We start from the raw sequence: 24,932 nt of genomic DNA, 5'->3' as shown, positions 1-24,932 counted from the left end.
GGAGAGGTGTTTTTTTTTTCACAATTTTAAATTTTGACAGTTTATCTCAAAATCTTGTACAAGAAAATGGAGTCCATTTTAGCTCTGTTGCTACAATAGAATCCTGACTCCTTGGTGTTGTACAATTACTCTTGGTAACCACGGAATGTTGCTGATTGTTACACAGATGGTTTAAGCTTCTGTTCATAGTTTCAGATCACAATGTTAGAGCTCAGGTGAATGAAGGAGTAAAGTTGAAGTTCTGTATTTTGCAAGGAACAGTAGAAAGCACCAATATGGCGCTTCTGCAATCTAAAACGGACTACTACTATGTTATGGACTTTTTGGGGAGAGGGGCTTTTGGAGATGTGGTGCAGAGTAAGAAGGGGAACAGTGGGTAACATGTGGCTATAAAAAAGCATAAAAATGATGATGACAGAAGCCATGGAATTTGGCATGGGATTAAGATGCTAAAAGCCTTAAAAGAAGTGGACTCAGGCAAATGGAACATAAAATGTTTCTATGAATATTTTCATGACAGAAACAAATTTTATCTGGTTTTTGAACTCCTGGACCAAAGGCTTTATGATTATCAGAAGCAAAATAGTTTTACACCGCTTCCCATCAGACACATCAGGACTATAACAACTCAAGTCCTGATATCTTTAAGCTATTTACAGGAACTTTCCTTCATGCACACTGATCTAAAACCGGAGAATATAATGCTGGTCAATCAAGCAAAATATCCCTTCAAAATAATACCATTGATTTTGGTAATGCATGTATTTCACAGGAAGCTAAATATTTTAAACAGACACAATATTACAGGTCTACTGAAATACTTCTGGGATTGCCCTTTTCTTCAAAAATTGACATGTGGTCTCTTGGATGCATAATTGGCGAATTACATATTGGATGCCCTCTATACCCAGGAGCCCATGAATACGATCAAATTCGCTACATATATGACACCCATGGAATGCCTAAGAGCCAACTGCTGACTGCAGGAGGTAAAACATTTAACTTTTTTAAAAAGATAATTGATAAAAATTTTGAGAGCAAATGGTCACTAAAATCAGACAAAGAGTACTTGTTTCAAACCAAAATAATACCTCAGGAAGCAAGACAATATGTACTGAAATCACTAAACCAGCTCAAAGGAAAGTTGAGGACATATTTAGGTATGTAATAATTTAAGGGTTACATTTTTGAAAGGAAGGAAAAAATCGGAATGAGTTAAAAGGAAGTGTTGCCTGCAGGGCAGGGGGGAGCTTTAGGAGGCGGAGATTCGGATAATGATAATATAGCTGCAGAACTGAAAGTTAAACCACTAAGCTGTTTCTTGTCTTGCAGGTTGCATCATGGAGAGGTCCAAACGCACTGCAAAGGCTCCACGAAGACTCATTGAGGAGGAGGATGTCCCTGCAAGGAAGAAAAAGACTGGGGTTACTGCTAGTGGTGATAGCCCTCTTGCTGGTGTGTCTGTTCCTGTAGTTTCCAGTGTGGCTGTATCTCAGTCTGTTTCTGTCTCTGTGTGCTCCGTTTTTTCCCCTTCATTTTCCCTGCTTATTCTATTCCCCTCCCTGTCTCTTCCTCTGGCCTTGTCTTTTCTTCTCCTTCTCTTTTTCCTGTTGTTTCTTTGTCCTCTGTTTCCCCCCCTTTTTTCTTTTCATGGTCCCTCCCCCCCTCCTTCTGTTCGTTTTTCAGCCTGTCAATTTGGTGCGGCAACCTGTTCCTAGCTGGAATCCGGCTGTTGCTCCCCAAACAGTAGCATATCTGCTGCTGTACTCCCCGGAGATGTGTTTTTCTCCGGGGAGTGCCAGGGTGTCACCATCCACCTCTTTTGTGTCAGGCCAGAGGGGGGTGGAGGGTAGGCCCTATGCGCCATTCTTGGAGGTGCCATGTGGAGATCCGGTGAGTAGGGCGGATCAGCCACGTGTGCCTGCTCAAGCCCTGCCCACAGCACTTCCGGTCACCATATTGGGACCCAATACACAGGCTGATTGCATTGCGGAGATGGTTGGGGCAGGAGCGGTCGCGGGTGGCTCAGGGGCCCTGGGACATCATGTCCCTGCGGTCAGCAGTATTCAGGTAGGTGGAGCCACAGGGGGGAGTGGGGTTTCCGGGTGGCCTTCCACTCGTGGGAGAGGGGCACAAGGGAGCAAGGGGAATGTGAGCAATAAAGGCATAAATAAGACTAAAAAGATTGTTAGGAAGTGTCAGGCTGTAATTAAAGGGCCTGTAAGAACGCTGGTACATGGGGGATCAGTTAGGAAACTGGGACATATGGATCTAATGGCAAGTTTGAGAAAAAGACTTATATTTAGAAATTTATCAGGGGGGCATGCTACAAGGTCTATGATGTTCAGGGGTAAGGCTGGGGAGTCCTCAGGGCAGCTTGTTTCTCCCTGTGTTGCTCCCACATTTCCTTTTGTTCCACAGGTTGCCATTACTGCAGATAAAGCACTTGATGCTGGAGCGGATACTGGCAGTGCGTTACAAGGCGGACCGGCGGCGGGAGAGAAGATTATGGATGGTGCATCTGGATCCACGCAGAACGGAGCGGTGGCAGTCGGAGCTGTAGCATCTGGAAGTGGTGAGCTTGCAATTACACCATACACGAGGGTTGATGATTCATCTACGTCAGGGGACTCAGATAGCTCCACAGGGCTGAAGGATGAGGGGCATCGTAAATTGTTTAGAAAAATCAGGAAGTTGGTGGATAGGAAGCCTAGGAATGTAGGGGTACATAGTATAGCGGCTGGCAGCAAAGCAATAGAGGATCCTTTGGCAATTGCAGTCCAAGGTGGCACTAAGAAAAGGGAAGAAAGGTGGCGTAGCTAGTACAGCAGATACTTATTCTTGCATAGTGCGTTCTCTGCATTTACATTTAAAACCCATGATTGTGAGAAAAATTAGGGAATAGCGCTACATTAAGATTTTTGAATTATCTAGGGCTGCATATTAGGTTAGGGAGATGGCAGAGGATGGTACCGGGGATAAAAAGGTTAAAAGACCAGAGAGTTATCAGGAGCGGATGCATTGCTTTAGAGTTCTTGCTTCTTGTTACATAGAGGCCAATCCTGATCAGGCAGTTAACATCCTCAAGTATATGGAGGTCATTGATGACATCTATGAAAGAGGTAAGGGTACTGAGTGGCGGCAATATGATGCCCAGTTTAGGAGAATGTTAGAAGCCAACACAGTTCTAATCTTAGGGATGAAGGAAATGGACCTATAGTCCAACCTTGATCTCTTAGATAATACAGTTGCAGCGCCAGTAAAAACATTTAGTCCTGGGCAGCAGAACCGCCCCTTTCGTAATAAAGGGGGCAGGGAATGCTGGCGATTCCAGGAGAAGTTATGCGACAGGGGAACACAATAACTCATTAGGCATGTGTGCATTTACTGTAGTGGTACCCACTCTGGGAATGACTGTAACAGGAAGAGAGACAGTTATACAGGCAAGCAGCAGTTTAGGCAGGGTCCTGTGGGAAAGGGTTCACATGCCAATGAAACTCGGGGCAATCTTCACAGCACTTAGGAATTACCCGGATAGGGAGATAGATTGTTTGCAGGCAGGTTTATCTTATGGTTTTAAAATCCCAGTTTGAAAGTTAATTTGTCCCCCATTTGCGGTTCACAATTTAAAATCGGCGTACCAATTTCCGGAAGCCTTGCAAGAAAAGATAGATAAGGAGGTCAGATTAGGTAGAATGGGGGGCCCCTTATTGTGCCCAAGAAGGAACCGGGGAAGTTCAGACTCATTCAGCATCTGTCACACCCGAAAGGGAATTCTGTGAACGATGCGCTTGATGAGGCTGACACGTCAGTGGCCTATCAATCGTTTAAGTCGGCATTGGCTATTGTGCAGAGCTTAGGGGTGGAGGCAGAGATGGCTAAAGTAGAAATCGAATCAGTGTTTCATCTTTTACCTATACATCCACATAATTTTCATTTGATGGGTTGCAAGGCTGGGGGTCGGTACTATGTTGACCGCTGCCTGCCAATGGGATGTGCCATTTCTTGCACATATTTCGAACGTTCTAATTCATTTCTCCATTGGGCAGTGGTGCGCAGGTCTGGCCTCGGTCAAGTGGCACATTATCTGGATGACTTTCTGTTTTTGGGGACTGCAGGGTCTGGCAAATGTGCATACCTCTTAGGGACAATGCAATCTTTGATGGCAGAGTTTGGGGTTCCTTAAGCTAGTGAGAAAACTGAGGGTCCAGCTACATGTCTTGTTTTCCTTGGGATCGAGGTGGATACAGTGGCTAAGGAGTGTAGACTTCCGCTGGAAAAAATTCGGGCTGCCACTGCGTCCATCTTGGTTTTCCTGGACAGGGGGCATGCTACCTTAAGAGAGTTTCAATCATTGTTGGGTACGCTAAATTTTTCCGACTAGAGGCATGCCTATGGGTAATATATATAACCAAAGGATGGAGGCTGCCACGAGGGGTTTAACCAACCCCGAGGCACGTATCATGCTATCTAAGGCTATCATTGCTGATTTGCGGGTATGGTTGTGCTTTCGGAAAGACTTCAATGGGTTAGGATCTGGAGGGCTTCTCCGGTTTCCAGTAGGGAGTTACACCTGTACACAGATGCAGCGGGTAGCGCAGGTTTTGGGGCATATTTTGATGGCTGGTGGTGTGCTTCACCTTGGCCGCAGGATTGGAGCAGCATAGGTTTAATCAGGAATTTGACCCTCTTGGAGTTATTCCCTATCTTGGTCGCTGTTGAGCTATGGTGAGAGAAGTTACAGAATAGGGCGGTAGTTTTTTGGTGTGACAATCAAAGCGTGGTTTACATCATTAACAGTCTTTCCGCTAGTTCTCCACCTGTGGTAAATGTTCTGAGGCAGTTAGTGCTTAGATGCTTGAGGCATAACATCGTGTTTAGCGCTAGACATGTTCCAGGAGTTCATAATGAGATTGCTGATGCTCTATCGCGGTTTAAGTGGGCTAAGTTTAGGGAATTAGCACCAAAGGCAGAGGTCCGGGTAACGGGTGTCCACCATATCTCTGGCAGGTGGTAAGTTCTGGGGAGCTGCGCTAAGGCTGTTGAAGGGTTTGCTAGCACCTAGGACTTGGCAGGCATACAGTGTGGCTTGGCGTGAGTGGGGTAACTTTTTAAAGTTCTTTGATACCACATGGAGGACACCTTCTTTACAGTTGTTCATTAGCTGGTTGGGTTCCCTAAAAATGGCAGGTTTATCCCCTGGCGCTATAGGGGGTAAGACAGCGGCAGTGGCATTTTTCTCTAAACTGTATGGGGTAGAGGATGTCACTAAGAGTGTTTTTGGCTAGGGCGGCTTTGAAGGGAGTGTGTAGGTAAGGTTAGGGGGTAAGAGGAAGGATGTGAGGGAGCCAATTACTAGGGATCGGCTAGCGCAGTTGATAGGACAGCTAGGGTTGATATGTGACTCCAGTTTCGAAGTATTGTTATTCTCACTGGCATTTTCTTTGGCATACTTTGCAGCCCTTAGAATTAGCGAATTGGTAGAGCGATCAAAAACTTTTCCGGGAACGGGTTTATTGAAGGACCATGTTAGATTAGTTGATCAGGCAGTTCTAGTGTTTGTGGCTAGATCTAAAACAGATCAGGCAGGGAAGGATAGATGGCTCAATTTGCTATCGCAGGGAGAGCCATCAATATGTCCAGTTTTGCTTTGCGAGAAATTTAGGAAAATCAGGCCTGGGGTAGATGTGTTGCTTTTAGTGCATGAGGATGGGTCCTTTTCATGCCAGTTTAAATTTAGATCTGTGTTGCGGAGGGTAGTTTGTAGTTTGGGATGGGATCCAGCGGTCGTGGCTCCTCATTCTTTTCGTATCGGGTCAGCCACCGATGCGGCCATGTTGGGTCGTTCGGAGGGGGAGATCAAGGCTATGGGGCGTTGGTCTTCGGGGCAGTATAAGAAATATATCAATTTTTGGGAAACCAGGAACTTATCGTTTGTTGCTGTTCTTTCAGGTCAGAACGCGGGATGCAATAGAATTTGGATTGTTGGCCTCATATATACATTGGGCGGCCATTCGGGCGGCATCCCAGGCAGGAGGTCAGCAGTTGGGATTGCCGGCTGACAAAGTGTCCATTAGGTGGTTGGGTAGGAGGGGCATGTTGGGGCACATCTGCCCGAACAGGTTGCTGAAGCCAGGAGGAGATGGGGCAGGCCTCATGTCATTCTCCTTCATTTAGGGGGGGAACAATGTGGGGACAATGCAGATGGGGGACTTGGCAGACGCCATGGTCTCAGATATTAGGTGGCTGAGGACTCAGTTTAAGGGAGTAACCATTATATGGTCTAATATTATATCCAGAAACATATGGAGGCATATGTCTACTAGGAAGGCGGGTTTTCGAGTGAAGAGGAAACTGAATAGGGATGTCAGTAAGGAGGTGCTGGCTTCAGGGGGGAAGGTAGTTATGCATGACAATATCCGTATTGATTATGCTGGACTGTTCAGGAAGGATCAAGTGCATTTGTCCGATAGAGGTACGGATTTGTTCCTGGGAAACATTAGGCAGGTCCTGGCTTCCAGTTTTGTTTAGTGGGGCAAGAGTACCTTGTCCACTTTTGGTGGTGGAAAGGGGTGTGGCATAAAATTACAATTGGCCGGTATAGGTTGGCACGCTGGATGATCTTCCTTGGGCGGAGAGGTAGGCAGAATTAGGGCGTTCTCATTCCCATGGCAGCCACACCCCTTAGAGGGTTAATTAGGACAAGATCATCTTGCCAGCTGTGGTAGCTATTCAGTATTTATTTACTTATTTAATAAAGTAACCCTTTCCCCGTTGGGGAGGTGTTTTTTTCTCCCACCCCTGAGTGTCGTGTCTTTATTATATATATTTAAGTTTGGTATTGTTGAGGGTTGGTATAATGTTGACTAAATTTAGCTAAAAAATGTAACCCCTTAGGAAAGTGGAGGACCTATTTAATTATGTAACAATTTAAGGGTTAATTATTTGAAAGGAAGGAAAAAATGGGAATGAGTTAAAAGGAAGTGTTCCCTGCAGGGCAGCGGGGGAGCTTTAGGAGACAGAGATTCAGAGCTAATAATAGAACTGCAGAACTGAAAGTAAAACCACTAATCTGTTTCTTGTCTTCTCTCCCAGCCCTCCCTGTTTTTGTTTGTTTGTGGTTGTACTTTTACAGGTTCTGAAGCGAATGGTGGAGTGCAGTTCTAATGCAGTTGGTTTAGTTTCCTTTGGCAGGGGGCTACATAATCATGTGGACCTTTGTAAGCCCAAAAGCGTTAATTGGTAGTATGGGGTCTCCCTTCAGGACTAACAGTCTTTTGGCTGGGGGACCGTTGACTATCCAGTGTTGGAGACGTCTTTAACCCTAAAATGTTAGGTTGGGGGTCTGCATGGCATCATGCTTTCCCAAGCGTTGTGGAAAGGGGTGTGGCATAAAATTCCAATTGGCCGGTAGCATCATAGAAGGAAAGTACAGTGGGCGTTTAGGACCCTAGATGCCGAGGGGCTAGGGATAGGTCGGCTCGCTGGTCGATATTCCTTGGGCGGAGAGGTAGGCGGAATGAGGGCGTCCTCATTCCCAGGGTGGCCACACACCTTAGAGGGTTAATTAGGACAAGATCATCTTGCCAGCTGGGGTAGCTATTCAGTATTAAAGTTATTTATTTACTTATTTTATAAAGCAACCCCTCCCCCCGTTGGGGAGTTGTTGTTTTTCTACCAACCCTGAGTGTCATGTCTTTATTATATATATTTAAGTTCGGTATTGTTGAGGGTTGGTATTATGTTGACTGAATTTAGCTAAAAAATTTAACCCCTTAATGATCAATGCTCCTTCTTATTCAGATAATGACTTTATGGCTGAATATAATGACTTGGAGAACATGGTCAGTTTGATAAAACAGATGCTTACATGGGACTCCCATGAGAGAATAAGCCATAATTTAGCCATGAGACATCCTTTTATTTCTGTCAGAGAGATGAAAACCAAATATGACATAACTTTCCAGAACTTAATTGAAAAAGCACAAAACCAAAAATTCAACGTGCTCCCAGGCTATCAGGCCCATATGTCTTCTCTGAAAATCAATATGGACCTAATGGTCAATGTGCACAGTGAAGAACCAAGAGAAGTAAAGATCAACATTTGGGAGGAGGAAACAGAGATGAACAAAAAAACGCTAAAATCATTTCTGTAAATTTCTACAGCACATCAAGATTGTAACATAATATTTCCAGATAGCAATGCAACTCCATTTTATCTAAGAGATGATCCTGGAATGTTCCATTACAAGCCCAGTGATTCCAAGCAGTTGTTTGATGAAGAAACTTGCAGCTACAGATCAGTGTCTGTATTAGACAGGTTCAGATTATGTTTCAGAAACCTCACTAGTCGCATACTGTAATGGTAAGTAAAATTTATATAATTTTTAACTCAAAACAGACTCAAAAATGTTTCTTTTTTAGGAATATTTTCTCTCAAGCTGTTGTTCAGTTAGTAACATCTATACTTTTAGCAGCAGCTTTACAATGAACAGAGTGTCAAACTGCAAGTAATGCAACATAAACCTAAAATATACCAGTAGAAAAAGAAACAACGAGACATCTTGCACTGTTGCTGACTGTTTACTATGATTATGAACTTAAAAAGAGCTTAAAAAAAAAGAAAGAGCTAAACTGTATAAATATTTTCCTCATTAATAGAGCAACAACTTTAATAATTGTTTTTTTTATCTATTGTTTCCTTTCATGTATAAAAATGTACTTTGTGTTATATACTAAAACATATACTGTGAATATGCATATCTATCCATGTATTTTGAATCCCCAGATGAAGACTTTGGTCACTAACACATCAGTCTCGGAGATGTCCAGCAAAGTTGGTGAATTTATCCCAGGTACCATATAGTAATACAGTACAGCCAAAATAACCAACTTCCACAAACAACTACACAAGCAAACATCTGGTCTATGCCCTCAGCTTTAGAAGATTCTCTGCTGTCTATCCCGGGAACGGAACAATCCAGCTGTGATTTATTGAATAATAAAATGGAGACTGTAGCTTCCAATCACATAGACAATTTGCAGTCAATTTTACAGAAACTTTTATATATTAAACTTAAGCAATAACAAAAATCCTGTTATTCTTGTTTTGTACTCTATAGGGGAACAAATAAACAAAATCTGCAATTACCTACTAAAGAGACATAATGCATATATTCAGTAGCTCTTAAAGGACAGTCTACTTGAAAATTGTTATTGTTTTTATTGTTTCCAAGCCTCTGCAGACTGCCCCCTTATCTCAGTGTTTTTTTCACAAACTTGTATGTTAACCAATTAGAGCTGGTTCATGAAAAACTCCAAGGGAGTGAGCACAATGCCATCTATAAGGCACACATGCACTAGTACTGTCTAGCTGTAAAAACTAATAAAATGTACTGAGATAAGAGGAGGCCTGCAGGGGCTTAGAGGTTTAGAGGTTATAAAGTATAATAATATAACAATGGTGGTTGTTCAAAGCTGGGAAATCAGTAGTAAAGGAGTTATCTATCTTTTTAAACAATAAAAAAAAATCAAGTAGACTGTCCCTTTAAATAAGTTTTTGCTATGACAAATTAAGTCTGTCATGAAAGGGTTAAAGGGACACTGAACCCAATTTTTTTTCTTTCCGGATTCAGATAGAGCATGAAATTTTAAGCAACTTTCTAATTTACTCCTATTAACAAATTTTCTTCATTCTCTTGGTATCTTTATTTGAAATGAAAGAATGTAAGTTTAGATGCCGGACTATTTTTGGTGAACAACCTGGGTTGTCCTTTCTGATTGGTGGATAAATTCATCCACCAATGAAAAAGTGCTGTCCAGAAATCTGAATTAAAAAAAAAAGCTTAGATGCCTTATTTTTCAAGTAAAGATATCAAGAGAACAAAGAAAAATTGATAATAGGAGTAAATTAGAAAGTTGCTAAAAATTGCATGCTCTATCTGAATTACGAAAGAAAAAATGTGGGTTCAGTGTCCCTTTAAGTATACAGTTATGAGGTGCAATAATCAGAAGACATTTACATAAATCGTAATGGTAGAGGGTCCTGCCCTTGAGTCAATGTAAGCTGTAACCCATCTTTACATAAAATGATCAACAGGACAGGTTGACTTGTGAGTTTGCATTCTAAACCCTTCTTGTTTACAAATTACAAATACTTCATAATACTGATGTACACAAAAATGAACACATTATATGACCTGGGCAGAACTTTTAGAACAAACATGGTACACGTCTGCTAGGGAATAACCACAAATACAAATAGAGAAAAACATGCTTTGTTCAAACTCATAAATGCAGGAAATGTAAAAAACAGAAAATGGTGAATATGTTTATAAAAATACAGAGAGAAAGTATAAAGAAAGGCTCACACTAACTGGAATCTCTTGTAAAGGAAACTTCTGCAATGGTTGCAATGCTTGAGACCTTTTTTGGTGAGAGGTGCAAATCAACTTGGACTATTTATATATGTTAATGGTAAAATCCGAAATCCGGGTACTCCTAGGATTACCAAAGCAGCACTTGGTAAAGCCCAAAGTTGTGTAATTCCCAATCTACACTATGTTTTTTTGCTGGGGTTTCAAGGAAGGTGCCCCGTCGATCTTCTGGCATCCACCCCAAGTGAACCTTAGGGAATGAGGTTTACACAGGGGCTTTGCCTCCCTTGATCCCCCCAGGCGGAGGCAAAAATAGATAGTGAAGATGTGCGAATTACATTGAATCGTATATATGTTTCATAAATGTATTTCTTACTAAAATGTGCTAAAAAGCATTTTTTTAAAATAAAATATATACTGTAGAAGATTTATTATTATTATTATTCTTTATTTATAAAGCGCCAACAGATTCCGTAGCGCTGCCCATGGGTACAAGGATTAGTACAACAGAGAAACAATACAATAAGAGACAACATTTCACAGACAAATACAGGGGGAATTGAGGGCCCTATTCCCGTGGGAACTTACAATCTAGAGATGTAAATATGTTAAATGAAGTAAGTTGATGCACTCTGAGTAGATTTATGATGTTACTTCGGGCTTTACCCAGAACTGCTTGGGTAATCCTTAGGTTACCTGGGTAATGCTAGGATTACCCAATTTCGGACTTTACCCGCAACATATAATTTCAAAAACAGGCTCGCACTCACTGGAGTTTTCAATGTGCTTTATTGTGCACAAAATATAATAAAATCAGGGGATCTCTCCCCTACATCAGACCCCTATTTCAGACTCTATTTAATTGTGTGTATATATATATATATATATATATATATATATAGCAGCATTTAATACTTCCTATTTAACACATTGGTTGCCAAATATCCATGTTTGACAAAAAGTGTCACTTATCAGCATATCTCTTTAATTGTCCAACCTGATTTTTTCTCTTGTCTTGAATACAATAACTTGTCTATCAAAGCACAGCTAATTTTAAAGGCTTAACCAAATCATCATAATCATGTCAGAGGTAAACAAAAGTGCTTAAATTCATCTTTCATGCATATTTGATTTAATTAATCCTGCTCATCAGTAACAAATACACTTTCTGAACTCTATTAAAAACATGAATATGTAAATGAAGACCTTTTTTTGGTTCTGATTTGCATGAGCTGTGAGTTGCGTTGCTTATTCAACGTATGTCAGCAGCCCATACACTAGGCGGAAAACTGAATTTCCATTTTTTAAGTTACAAAAACATGTCTGGTAGTAATTATGTTAATTATAGCTCTGGTATAATGAGAAGACAAATAGGAGAACTACGTTTTAGACCTGTAAACCTTTATTTAGGGACTTATTTTATCACTTATTTAGGGATTTTCCAATCCAGTTGTTATGATTTTGTTTTTTTGGGGCACGAAGTCTTGTTTATATACGGTCACTTAGAAAACACATGTATACAATCCTTTTATTATTATTGAGACCTTTATTTTAAAACCAAACGTAAAGGGACATGACATCCAAATTTTCCCTTTATGATTCAGATTAAACATAACATTTTGAACAACTTTCCAATTTACTTTTTATATTAAAGTGCATGTAAAGTCAAACAAACATCTCTGCCTCAAAGTATTTAATTTCACAAATAAACCCTAGTCTCATTCATCATATTTTCCCAAGATGTAAACTAAAGTCAATATATATCATTTTAATTACTATTGTTTTCGCCGATTCCTCCGCCTGCATTTTTGGTCCCACTTTTCTTTTTTGATTGACACTTCTCTGTCTGCTTGTTTTTTGCTTCCCCGGGGCGTCAGGATCTTTGTTCCTCACGTCACTTTCTTTAAATGCGCATGCGTGAGCTACCCGATGACGTAGCATACTCCATGCTCGTCCTCGAGTCTCGCATGCGCAATACCTCTTGAATTTCATTCATTCCAAGAGCTGAGGAGCTGTTGTTTTCTGTAGTATTGGTCGCTATACGCATGCGCGATTTCTCCGCAATTGTTTAATCGCATGCGCAAATGTCGGCCCTGCTCGTGAACGAGCTTACAACAAACGTCATGGAGTGGGAGTAAAATATTAAAATGAGGCATCGGATGTAGGGCTCCTAACCAGGAAGAAGACGGTTGGGAGGAGTCGAGTACTTACAACTACGATAAGTAAAAAATGAAATAAAAGTTTATTGCATTTGTTTTTTATGTTTATATGAATGCGGTTTACATATTTATAACATTCTGAGCAAGTATGTTTGATTTCATCAAGTAAAATTTACAATCACTTTAAAGGGATATGAAACCCCCAAAAAAATATTTTGTAATTTAGACAAAGCTTACCAATTTAAAAACAGTTTCCAATTTACTTCTATTTTTAAATTTGTTTTGTTCCTATGGTATTCTGTGTTGAAGAGATACCTAGGTAGGCATCTGAAACACTACATGGCAGGAAATAGTGCTGCCATTTAGTGCTCTTGCAAATGGATAACATTCTTGCAAAACTGCTGCCATATAGTGTTACAGAAATGGTCAGACTCCTAGCATACGTCCCTGCTTTTCAACAAAAGATACCAAGAGAACAAAGAAAATTGATTATATAAGTAAATAAGAAAGTTGTTTAAAATCCCATCCTCTATTTGAATTATGAAAGAAAAAAATGGGTGTCATGTCCCTTTAAATTTGCTTTATTTTCTTGGAATCCTTTGTTAAAATGCATGCCTAGTTAGGTTTAGGAGTAGTAACTGAACCTATCTGCTGTAAGGCACATATGTGCAGCTGCCAATCACCAGCTAGCTTCCAGTAGTACATTGCTGCACCTGAGCCTACATAGGTATGCTCTTCAACAAAGGATAGCAAGACTACAAAGCAAATTAAATAATAGAAGTAAATTGGAAAGTTGTTTAAAATTGCCTGCACTGTCTGAATCTTGACAAATGTATTTTGACTTCACTGTCCCTTTAAAGTATATCCAGGTTATTATGTAATATATATAATACAATTTTTATTTAAAATAAACAAAAAAGAGAAAATATAATTTACAATGGAACACAAACATTTTGCTGAGCAGTCTTTAACTGGATACAGTTTACATACTCTGATTTAACTATATTATGATATGATAGTGTAAAGAGAATGCTGAGATTTTCTGAAGCTGTTTCTCAAAACATTCTAGTAGCCATAATCAATCAAAAGAAAACCAATAAATGACATAACATGTCAAACATTATACTTTATTACAGTTAAAAGAACAGGAACTCCTGGATGCATAGAGATCCATAGGCAAGGCTTTTTACAAGGTAGACCGTCCGCCACTAGAAATTTTGGGGCCCCTGACTTGACCATTGATCAGGGCCCCCCTCCTTTGACATGTGCAATTTTTGACCAAGTGACTAAAATGTATATGCACTTTATTCTTAGGTCTCTATTTAAACTTGGAAATTTTGTAAAGGTAGTAAAATACAAACACACAGATACACTCATAAACTGAAACACACACACACTCACACACATAAGGATTCACATATAGACACTCTAGCAGACACGCAAAGAAACACACAAACACACTCAGACACCCACACAGACACTCAACACTTGATTACATTGACCTGACAAGTAATGAGGTAGACTAAAGTTTTGTAAAAAAAGGAGATTTAGAAAACAAAATATGGAGTTCTGATTATCTTTTTGTAAAGGAAGATGCCAACTAAATGATGACAACAGCATGCAGTGGCTGAAAGGAAGGGCCCTGAACTGCCTAAACAATAATTTAAAGGTTAAATGGTGGATTGGTGACTTCCGTAAAGGTCTCATTAGTCTCAAAGTCTGTAGAAAGATGTGAATAATCAGTAGTAAGGTCAAAATGTCCTAAAAAGGAACAGACAATGGACACACACACACACACACACACACAAACTCAAACTTGCACATACACCCAAGGAAACACCGACAGAGACAGCCTCAGAAAACACACAAAGACATACAAACACACACACAGAGACACCCACAGAAAACACACAAAGACATACACACACAGAGAGACAACCACATAAAACACAGAAAGACATGCATACACACACCCTCACTGAGACATCCACAAAAAACACACAAAGACATACACACACCCTCACAGAGACACCCACAGAAAACACACACCCTCACTGAGACATCCACAGAAAACACACAAAGACATACACACACCCTCACAGAGACACCCACAGAAAACACACACCCTCACAGAGACATCCACAGAAAACACAGACATACATACACACACACACACCCTCACAGAGACATCCACAGAAAACACAGACATACACATCCACCCTCACAGAGGCATCCAGAGAAAATACACAAAGGCAAACATACACACACCCTCGCAGAGACACCCATAGAGAAAGCTCAAAGACATACACGCCCACCCTCACAGAGAGACCCACAGAAAAAAATACATACACACTCATAGAGACACAAACCAAAGCACAAAGACATAAGCACAGACACCCACAGAAACACTCACAGGAGGAAACATTTATGCACCTTGCATCCCCTAAATCAACAGTGTGTGACATGCATGATAAAATAAATTGCAGAAATTAAGAGATCACTTTTTAAAGAATCATATTTGTAAATGTGTAAACAAAAATAATTCTGTGAATTCAAAATTGTACGTTAATGATCTGGGTAGATGGCTAGATGAAGAAAAGTACTTTTAAAAGGTTGACATATGTTTGTTTGTTTTTTCCCCAACCAAGCACCACTTCAAATATAGTGTACAAATGTTCCCGTCTGTCAGCTGTACTTATGGATTTTGAAAATGCTGTACTCTATATGGTCTTGGTGGAACCATAAGCTGTGGTACTCATACCATAAGATCTGGTTAAATGCAGGATTTAGGCTTTAAGTCAGCTGTAGTGTAAACTGAACAGTTTTAAGTTAACCTGTCTCATTTCAAACACTGAGCAATCTTAGTCTGAGAGTATAACATTTTATGCAGATGTAAAAATCTGATAAAATGCCTCCTTGCATCTGGAAAGTCCTTGCATAAATGGGCAGTAAACTGGAATGTAATATATATATATATATATATATATATATACACACATACACACACACACAGAGAGAGAAGCACACTCACAGGAATGAACAACTGGCTCAATACTATTGTTAGCCTGTTCTATGGAGATTTACCACCTGGGTGCAGCTTCTTTTAGCCCAGTAATGCTTTTCACAGAGAAAAACTTTCCTGTAGTATATCAGTCTGATCCCACCTATTGTGTGTATATATATATATATATATATATATATATATATATATATATATATATATATATATATATATATATATATATATACACACCTGTATATATATATATAAATAAAAAATGCATATCTGCCAAAAGGGCACCTACCATTTGTGTATTGAGGAAGAAACATTTCTGCATGGTTTTAAATATAGAATTTTTACAGCATTGTCAAATAATCATAAATACACTGCTGCTAAAAAAAATTGTTTTTATGGACCCCTGGCCCCACCATACAACTACTACCACACTGAAGTTAAAATCCGAAATTACACAAAGAAATAAAAAACATTTGCTAAGTAAGTCCTACCTCCTCTGCAAATGAAAGTTATCTGCAGTCTGACTCAGGGACACGCTGAACAAACTTAAAGGGACATGAAAGCCAATTTTTTTCTTTCGTGATTTAGAAAGAGCATGTCGTTTTAAACAACTTTCTAATTTACTTCTATTATCTAATTTGCTTCATTCTCTTGATATCACTTGCTGAAAAGCCTATCTAGATATGCTCAGTAGCTGCTGATTGTTTGCTGCACCTAGAGGCCTTGTGTGACTGGCTCACACATGTGCATTGCTATTTCTTCAACAAAGGATATATAAAGAATTGAGCAAATTAGATAATAGAAGTAAATTGGAAAGTTGTTTAAAATTGCATGCCCTATCTGAATCGTGAAAGTTTAATTTTGACTAGACTGTCCCTTTAAGTGCCAAGTCTGTCTCACACTGTGCATAGTGGTTTAGTACACATTCAGAAATCCTCTCAAATGCTAATACTTTACTCCTTGTAATAAAATTTCCCATGCTCAATTAGCACTCTGCTGTAGTACCCACTGGTGGCTGGCAAAATTTAAAAACAAAAATGTTTTTTTTTTTTTTTTAGTTCTTGCCTCATGGGGCCCCCCTGGCCCATTGGGCCCCTGACAGGAGTCACCCCTGTCCCCCCCAGATGGCGGTCCAATAGGTGGAGAGGGAACAGACACTGGGGGGCCAATTTATTAAGCAGTGGGCGGACATCGCTATATTCTGACTGCATACGCTGTCGGCATTTATCATTGCACAAGCATTTCTTGTGAAATGCTTGTGCAATGCCGACCCCATGCACATTTGCAACCTCAGAGGTGGCGGACGAGTTAAGGAGCAGTGGTCTTAAGGCCGCTGCTTCTTAACTCCTGATTCCGGCTCGCGCGGAATGAGCAGCATTCGCTGCTTAGTAAATTGGCCCCTTTATGTCATTGTTTAAGGACACTACCAAGCTTCTTCCTTCCATTCTCTTCTATGTCTATGAAATAAAGAGTTATTTGCCCAAGTTTAAAAAGACAAGCTAGTATCATGGGCTTGGGTCGCTGCCATGAGTGCTGGGTAAGTTGACCAACCCTGTTCATCTATCCAGTGTCTAGTGAGAAGGTCACTGCACAGAGTCATCTTAGCACTGGGGGCCTATTGCATAGCATAAAGCAGTAATGGATTTGTTTGTCTGATAGAACAACGCTGAGGAAAGGCTCTTTGAATTGAATAGAGCAATATAAGGAGAAACTGATACACTGGAGGGGTTAAGGGGGGAGTTGAAAATCTGATGACATCCATTCTGGAACCTGTTAGCAGAAGCCAGAGAAGTGTAGGTAAGCGCACATTCACATTGCAAGGAAACCAGGCTTTTAAAGCATGATTTCAATATACAGTATATATATATATATATATATATATATATATATATATATATATATATAGTATCTCACAAAAGTGAGTACACCTCTCACATTTTTGTAAATATTTTATTATATCTTTTCATGTGACAACACTGAAGAAATGACACTTTGCTAAAAAGTAGTGAGTGTACAGCCTGTATAACAGTGTCCCCTCAAAATACCTCAACACACAGCCATTAATGTCTAAACCGTTGGCAACAAAAGTGAGTACACCCCTAAGTGGAAATGTCCAAATTGGGCCCATGTGACTCGTTAGTGTTACAAGGTCTCAGGTGTTAATGGGGAACAGGTGTGTTAATTTTGGTGTTTTCGCTCTCACTCTCTCTCATACTGGTTACTGGAAGTTCAACATGGCACCTCATGGCAAAGAGGTGGCATGAAAAAAATAATTGTTGCTCTACATAAAGATGGCTTAGGCTATAAGAAGATTGCCAAGACACTGAAACTTAGCTGCAGCACGGTGGGCAAGACCATACAGCGGTTTCACAGGAAAGGTTCCACTCAGAACATGGCTTGCCATGGTCAATCAAAGAAGTTGAGTGCACGTGCTCAGCGTCATATCCAGAGGTTGTGTTTGGGAAATAGACAGATGAGTGCTGCCAGCATTGCTGCAGAGGTTGGAGGGGTGGGGGATCAGCCTGTCAGCGTTCAGACCATACACCGTGCATTGCATCAAATTTGGTCTGCATGGCTATCGTCCCAGAAGGAAGCCTCTTCTAAAGATGATACACAAGAAAGCCCACAAACAGTTTGCTGGACACAAGCAGACTAAGGACATGGATTACTGGAACCATGTCCTGTGGTCCGATCAGACCAAGATAAACTTATTTGGTTCTGATGGTGTCAAGCGTGTGTGGCGGCAAACAGGTGAGGAGTACAAAGATAAGTGTGTCTTGCTTACAGTCAAGCATGGTGGTGGGAGTGTCATGATCTGGGCCTGTCTGAGTGCTGCCGGCACTGGGGAGCTACAGTTCATTGAGGGAACCATGAATACCAACATGTACTGTGACATACTGAAGCAGAGCATGATCCCCTCCCTTCAGAGACTGGGCCGCAGGGCAGTATTCCAACATGATAATGACCCAAACACACCTCCAAAATGACCACTGCCTTGCTAAAGAAGCTGAGGGTAAAGATGATGGACTGGCCAAGCATGTCTCCAGACCTAAACCCTATTGAGCATCTGTGGAGCATCCTCAAACAGAAGGTGAGGGAGCGCTCCGTGATGTCATCATGGAGGAGTGGAAGAGGAATCCAGTGCAACCTGTGAAGCTCTGGTGAACTCCATGCCCAAGAGGGTTAAGGAATTGATTGAAAATAATGGTGGCCACACAAAATATTGACACTTTGGGCCCAATTTGGACGTTTCCACTTAGGGGTGTACTCACTTTTGTTGCCAACGGTTTAGACATTAATGACTGTGTGTTGAGTTTTTTTCAGTGGACAGGAAACTTACACTGATATACAGGATGTACACTCACTACTTTACATTGTAGCAAAGTGTCATTTCTTCAGTGTTGTCATATGAAAAGATATAATAAAATATTAAATCTTATAAAATGTGAGGGGTGTACTCACTTTTGTGAGATAATATATATATATATATATATATATATATGTGTGTGTGTGTGCCTATATATGTGTACATATGTATTTATGTATATGTATTTACAGACATAGATAAACATATAAACACATAAATACATATGTACACATATATAGACACATAAATACATATGTAGACATATATAGACACATATATAAGTGCATTGAAGCCCTTTGCAGTCAAGTAGATAAAAACATGAAAACATTATCAAGCATATTTATGCAATATTCCTATTTAATAAAGTGTTAAACTGTGTATTTACTGTACATATTTAACATTCCAATGTTCTACACATAAGAAAATATGTTCCATGTATTTTGAATAGATATTCCTCTATATCTGTATATATCTATACATATATGTAATCATCAACATAGATAGATTGATAGATATATGTACCAAAATACCATCAGATATAAATAGAAATATGTATTTATAAATAAATAGAACATAATCTGCTGTTTGAAGAACATTGGAATGTGAAATATTAATATTTTCATGTCGGGTTTGCTGCATTGAAATCTAAGGGGAAATATGATAACGCGGTCACGATATTCTAACTTCGGCTTTTTGCGCGCATCAGGTTTGTACGCAAGCAAAAAACTTTTTACTTTTAACTTGTAAAATGAGCACTACCCAACGTGTGCAAAAAGCTTACTGCTAGCGGAGTTAGCGCACGAGCGGGAGTTTTACATACTGCTCCATTTGTTATCTGGCCCTAGATATTCTATAATGCAAGATGGCACTATTTTTTGTTAAAAATATATACCAAATTATAATTAATTTCTGTTGTTTTATTAATGTCCTTGCATGCGAAATTCAAACTTTAGTAATTGCATATTGTGTATGTGGGCATAAGAACAACCTTGAACCACAAACAACAAAGACAAAATGGTCTAAATTTCACGTACTTGGGTTATCATGTGATTTTTCTTAATAATAATGGATAAATAAATAAGTTTTAAAAAAGGGCACCAAGAGAAAAATGTAACAATGGCTATAAGTATATTTGAAAGTTGTTGTTTTTTTAAGTTGTATTCTATATATGAATAATGAAACAGACATGTAGTCTGTTAAAACTTCTACAGTGGCTGTTTTTTTATTGCATTAAATTGTATTTGTCTCCTGCGGTTTTTCACCTTGGCATGGTTGAAAAAATTGATTATTTATTATTTTGTCCAATTAATGAAGTTTACAAATTGCATGTTTGTTTATTTAAAAACTATTTTGTTACAATAAAAACATTAAAGGGACATTTAACAGCTGGGCACAATGACAATGGCATGGTCCGCTGACCTTACTTAGTCTGCCTACAAACCTGCATGCAACCATTGCGCAATAAATGAGAAGATAGTTAGGGAGGAGATGCAGAGATGGGAGCCTGCGACTTCCCCCACTGAGACATAGAAGTGGTCTGGGTCTGACAGTGACTGAAGTTCTATCCCTTGTCAAGTCCTGCCTGGGTCCGTTGGACCCACTTGGTCCCATGGTTGAGCCGGCCCTGACCCTGTGAAAGAAACAGAGCACATTCACATTCAATATCAGTATTATCAGCTTTATGACAGATGTATCATGTGCCTCAGTTCAGTGTGCATAAAACAGAGCAGGGGCTTTACATGTTTGCAGCTGGATTGTTCTGTATTATTCTGTGGGAATTTTATAATATATAGCTTTTCTAATTTTTAAACTCTGTAAAACAAAATATGTAAATCTCCTTCTCTGTATTGTACATGTTGTTGAAAAGAAGTAGCAATGTTACTGATCTGTGGATCTGCACCAATACTGTCAAGAAATGTGAGAAGACCTAAGATGGTGGCGCCCATTATGACGAGACGGTGCTTCCCCAACTGCTATCTGTAACCGGCACCTGTAAAGGGTTAAAATAAGAGAACAAGTTTTAATAGAAAAGTGGAAAACACAATAATAGTAAACGTGCTGTTGTGGGTTTAATGTCCCTTAAATAAATGCTCCAGCAAAATGTCAAGCGTTTTTTTGTTTGTTTAATCAGACATTAAACCCAAATATTTTCTTTCATGATTCAGATAGAGCATACATATGTAAACAATTTTCCAATTTATGCTTCATTCACTTGGAATCCTTTCTTGACAAGGGATAGAACTTCAGTCACTGTCAGACCCAGACCACTTCTATGTCTCAGTGGGGGAAGTCGCAGGCTCCCATCTCTGCATCTCCTCCCTAACTATCTTCTCATTTATTGCGCAATGGTTGCATGCAGGTTTGTAGGCAGACTAAGTAAGGTCATAGCAGCAATGCACTTCTGGGAACTAGCTGAAAGTCAGTGGCGTCACTAGGGGGGGTGCAGACCGCACCTGGGTGACGCACTCCAGGGAGTGACACCACCAGGCAGGAACTTACAGCCTACTGAAAAATATAAATTCCTGTTTATAAAATATGAAGCCAGAGTGAATAGATTTATTAGTGGGGGCAGCAGGTGCGAACAGCCCTGGAGTTTTGCCACTAGTTGGGAAGTTGAAGGCGCACTTAATGTTTGTGAAAATCCCCCAGTTTCTAGAGGAACCTGCAGGTGCAGCATCAGAAAGTTCACACTGCGTGTAGGTGGTTCCCATTCAAATCTCATCACTGCCCTGCCCAGGTCCCAGCTCAAACATCCGGGTAGACGGAGCCAGCATCTTTTATCCTGTGTACACCACCAGAGGCATGCACCGGTTCCCTGCATCTCCAGCATGGAAAGCCTGATGGAGACCAGGCAGATGCAGCTCCTGGAGAGCCTGAAGGATAAGGTAAGAGTCCAGAAGCCGGCTGTGCTGAGACTGGGGGCAGCTCTAGGCATGAGCATTATAATTAATGCAGTTTACATATTTTGTATGTGTGTTTGAGTGTTTTGGTTGGGTGTCTGAGTGTGTTTTTGTGTGTTTGAGTGTTTGTGTGTGTGTATCTGAGTGTTTGGGTGTGTGTCTGAGTATTTGTGTGTGTGTTTGAGTGTATTTTTGTGTGTGTGTTTCTTAGTGTTTGGGTGTGTCTGAGTATTTTGTGTGTGTGCCTGGGTGTGTTTTTGTGTGTTTCTGAGTGTTTGTGTTTGTGTGCTTTTGTTTGTGTCTGAGTGTTTGTGTGTACGCCTGAGTGTGTTTTTGTGTGTGTCTGAGTATGTGTGTGTTTCTGAGTATCTTTGTATGTGTGTTTGTGTCTGTGTGTGTTTGTCTGAGTGTTTGTGTGTATGTGTTTAAGTGTATGTGTGTGTGTCTGAGTGTTTGTGTCTGTGTTTTTGTGTCTGAGTGTTTGTGTGTGTGTGTGTGTGCCTGTGTGTTTTTGTGTCTGAGTGTTTGTGTGTGTGCCTGTGTGTTTTTGTATCTTAGTGTTTGTGTGTGTGTGTCTAAGTGTTTTTGTGTGTGTGTTTCTATGTGTGTGTGTGCCACCTGAGCCACACAAAAAAAAATCAGAACTAGTTTTTTTCTAAACTCCACATAAAAACTACACATAAAAACTACACATAAAAACTACACATAAAAACTACACATAAAAATTCCCAGCAATGCAAAAAAGTCCCCCCAAAAATCTACATCTAAAATAAGTCCCCTAAAAATATATATAACCCTCCACCCAAAAACCAAACCCTCATAAAGCAAACTTAAAAAGCCCCCATACATCTACACTTAATACGCCACTGGTTGAACACATTGGTAAGCCAATCACAAGAGGCATATATATGCAGCCACAAATCAGTAGCTAGCACCAACTTCCTTTCAAGATATGTTTTTAACAAAGGATACCAAGAGAACGAAGCAAATTAGATAACAGAAGTACATTGGAAAGTTGTTTAAATTTTTGTGCTCTGTCTGAATCATGAAACGGCAATTTTTGATTTCCTGTTAATTTAAAGTTATTATGAGAGTTAAGGGGAAACACATTCAGTCTTATAGTGGAAAAAAATGTAGGAGAAGGACCTATCAATAGTCAACTGCCAGGGTGAAGATACAGGTGTATAGAAAAGTGACAGGGAGTGTTCGGATGCTAAAGAATGAGCACAACACAGTTAGAATTCAATGTTTTTGCTACTTTATTTCTCAGAGTCCTGGGTTTTAAATTCATACGGACACTGCACAATGCCATCTTGAAACTAATACAGGGTGACCTCTAGTGGTAGGTTAATAAATACATATTGCAATGTTCTGTAGACTTTTAAATTGAAACTACCACTAGACATTCCTGATGAGTTGGAGATGAAACAACATGATAAGAACATTTATATTACCATAGAAAGTAGGAGTTCTAAATTAGAAGGGTTGAAAAGTACAACAATGTTTAGTAAAATGTAAGATTCTGTGTATCTTCTAATCCTGGGAGACGTGGCAAAACTGTGACTGGGCCCCTGAGGGTGGGGGCCCAGCTTTAAAAAAAAATCCCCCCTCCAATAAAAAACGTTGCCCTGCCACTGCCTGCACTGATATCATGTGAGCGTGACATGATGCTTTACTAGTGTCTCTGACTACAGGGGTTAGTGTTTCGGTTTTACCCATTGGTGTTTATGTGTGTGTGTGTGTGTGTGTGTGTGTGTGTGTGTGTGTATGTATGTGACTGTGTGTGTATTTATACATGTATGTGTGTGTGTGTGTGTGTGTGTATGTGTGTGTATGTGTGTATGTATGTATGTGACTGTGTGTGTATTTATGCATGTATGTGTGTTTGTGTATGTGTGTGTATGTGTGTATGTATGTATGTGACTGTGTGTGTATTTATTCATGTATATGTGTGTGTGTGTATGTGTGTGTATGTGTGTATGTATGTATGTGACTGTGTGTGTATTTATGCATGTATGTGTGTGTGTGTGTGTGTGTATGTATGTATGTGACTGTGTGTGTATTTATACATGTATGTGTGTATGTGTGTATGTATGTATGTGACTGTGTGTGTATTTATGCATGTATGTGTGTGTGTGTATGTGTGTGTATGTGTGTATGTATGTATGTGACTGTGTGTGTATTTATGCATGTATGTGTGTGTGTGTGTATGTGTGTGTATGTGTGTATGTATGTATGTGACTGTGTGTGTATTTATGCATGTATGTGTGTGTGTGTGTATGTATGTATGTATGTGACTGTGTGTGTATTTATACATGTATGTGTGTATGTATGTATGTGACTGTGTGTGTATTTATACATGTATGTATGTATGTATGTGTGTATGTATGTATGTGACTGTGTGTGTATTTATACATGTATGTGTGTGTGTGTGTGTGTATGTATGTATGTGACTGTGTGTGTATTTATGCATGTATGTGTGTGTGTGTGTGTGTTTGTTTGTGGAACCAGCAAATTGTATGTGGGTTGGTGGGAACTCCAACATATTTACTCTCATCAAAATATTTACATTCATGATGTTATCTTTTACAACAGATTCATGGATGATATGATCTTCATAATTGAAAACAAGAGGGAAAGGGGTTTCTCACTTACAGATTTTCTAGAATATTTGAACACCAATAATAGTAAACTAAAATTCACAGGTGAATCTAATTTCTCTAGAGTTGACTTTTTGGATCTTACATTAGAGGGAGTGGTGGAAGATGGCACTATTATATCCAGTACTTATAGAAAACCCACCACGGGCAACACCATTCTACATGCCCAGTCAGCACATCCACCCCACCTTCTCAGGTCTATTCCAAAGAGTCAATTTTTAAGACTTAAAAGAAACACTAACAGTGATAAGATTTACATTAGTCAATCTAATGATCTAAAAAATAGATTGCTAGTTAGAGGATATGATTTGAGTCTCCTGGAAAAAGCTCAGCATGAAGCTAAGGTTGAATGTATAGCCAAACCTAAAAGATCACATAAAACATTTTCAGAAAATTCAGTAGTGTTTAGTACCCCCTACTCCAATCAGTACAATGAAGTAGTCAATATCTTAAA

At 39.8% G+C, this 24,932-nt stretch overlaps 1 pseudogene; it reads left to right on the top strand.

Annotated features, from left to right (window-relative positions):
• The first annotated feature begins 275 nt into the window (after positions 1-275).
• LOC128641717 (homeodomain-interacting protein kinase 4-like) lies at positions 276-2,823 on the top strand (annotated as a pseudogene).
• Positions 2,824-24,932: the final 22,109 nt, after the last annotated feature.

Source organism: Bombina bombina, chromosome 11 (genome assembly GCF_027579735.1).
Source record: "Bombina bombina isolate aBomBom1 chromosome 11, aBomBom1.pri, whole genome shotgun sequence".
NCBI lineage: Eukaryota > Metazoa > Chordata > Amphibia > Anura > Bombinatoridae > Bombina > Bombina bombina.
This window is presented reverse-complemented; position numbering and strand designations above follow the sequence as displayed.